This window comes from Desmodus rotundus, chromosome X (genome assembly GCF_022682495.2).
Source record: "Desmodus rotundus isolate HL8 chromosome X, HLdesRot8A.1, whole genome shotgun sequence".
In the NCBI taxonomy this organism is placed as follows: domain Eukaryota; kingdom Metazoa; phylum Chordata; class Mammalia; order Chiroptera; family Phyllostomidae; genus Desmodus; species Desmodus rotundus.
This window is the reverse complement of record NC_071400.1, coordinates 73,894,930-73,896,735: the sequence shown is the minus strand read 5'-3', so window position 1 is coordinate 73,896,735 and position 1,806 is coordinate 73,894,930. Positions and strand designations below refer to the sequence as shown.

Sequence of the window (1,806 nt, the reverse complement as noted above, 5' to 3'; positions counted from 1 at the left end):
GACCCTATATTTAAGTAAGTCCACATTCAAGGTACTGGGGGTTAAGACTTCAACATATCTTTTTAGGAGGACTCAATTTAACCCATAACAAAAGATTTCTTACACAATGACTCAGACCCTAAGAGTAGCAAGTGCCCCCTCCCCTCAATAAGGCAGTATCAGCAGCTTCAACCTGAGTCTTGGCTTCTCACCTTCTTTCCCGAACAACATGAGCTTCAGCACATGCTCCAGCTTCTCCACAAGCTACCGGACCCTGGGCTCCATGCAGTCGCCCGGCTACCGGGTCCGGCCAGCCAGCAGAATGGCCAGCGTCTATGCAGGCGCTGGGGGCTTGGGCTCCTGGATCTTCATGTCCCTCTCCACCACCATGTGGGGCAGCTGGGGATCCGGGGGCCTGGCTGCAGGGATGGCCAGGGTTCTGGTGGGCATAGAGGGCATCCAGGGTGAGAAGGAGACTATGCAATGCCTGAATGACCACCTGGTCTCCTACCTGGAGAGGGGGAGAAGCCTGGAAGCTGATAATCAGAGACTGTAGAGCAAAATCCGGGAACGCTTAGAGAAGAAGGGACCCCAGGTCAGAGACTGGGGGCATTATTTCAAGATCATCAAGGACCTGAGGGCTCAGATCTTTGCAAATTCTGTGGACAATGCCTGCATCATTCTGCAGATTGACAATGCCCGTCTTGCTGCTGATGACTTCAGAGTCAAGTATGAGATGGAGCTGGCCCTGTGTCAGTCTGTGGAGAATGACATCAATGGGCTCCGAAAGGTCATTGATGACACCAATATCACTCAGCTACAGCTGGAGACAGAGATCAAGGCTCTCAAGGAGGAGCTGCTCTTCATGAAGAAAAACCACAAGGAGGAAGTAAATGGTCTACAAAACCAGACTGCCAATTCTGGGTTGACTGTGGAGTTGGATGCCCCCAAATCTCAGGACCTCGGCAAAATCATGGCAGACATCTGGGCCCAGTATGAAGAGCTGGCTCGGAAGAACCGAGAGGAGCTGGGCAAGTACTGGTCCCATCAGATTGAAGAGAGCACCACAGTGGTCACCTCTCAGACAGCTGAGATAGGCGCTGCTGAGACGACACTCACAGAGCTGAGACGTTCGGTCCAGTCGCTGGAGATCGACCTGGACTCAGTGAGGAATCTGAAGGTCAGTTTGGAGAACAGCCTAAGGGAGGTGGAGATGCGCTATGCCATGCAGATGGAACAACTCAATGGGATCCTGCTGCACCTGGAGTCAGAGCTGGCCCAGACCCAGGCAGAGGGGCAGCACCAGGCCCAGGATTATGAGGTCCTGCTGAACATCAAGGTCAAGCTGGAGGCTGAGATTGCCACCTACCACAGCCTACTGGAAGAAGGGGAGGACTTCAATCTTATCGACGCCCTGGACAAAAGTCCCTCCTTACAAACCATCCAAAAGACCACGACTTGCAGGATTGTGGACGGCACAGTGGTGTCTGAGGTCATCGACACCAAAGGTTTGAGGCATTAAAGGCAGCAGAAGTGGGGCGCCCCTTGGCAGGGCAGGAGGCCAATAAAAAGTTCATTGAAAGAAAAAACAACAACAAGGCAGTATCTACGTGGCTTTTTGTTATCCAGCTGTGGAAGTCACAGAGTGTCACTTCTGCTATTGGTTGATATAGTCAGAAGCCCATCAAGGGCAGGTGTCCTAGTCAACTCAGGCTGTCATAATAAAATACCACAGACTGGGTGGTTTAAACAACAAACACTTGTTTTCTCACAATTCTGGAGGCTGGAAGTCAAGACCAAGGTGCTAGCAAGTTAGGTTCCTGGCAA

The 1,806-nt window shown here is 51.8% G+C and overlaps 1 pseudogene; it reads left to right on the top strand.

Annotated features, from left to right (window-relative positions):
• The first annotated feature begins 208 nt into the window (after nucleotides 1-208).
• On the top strand, nucleotides 209-1,501 carry LOC112322513 (keratin, type I cytoskeletal 18 pseudogene; annotated as a pseudogene).
• Nucleotides 1,502-1,806: the final 305 nt, after the last annotated feature.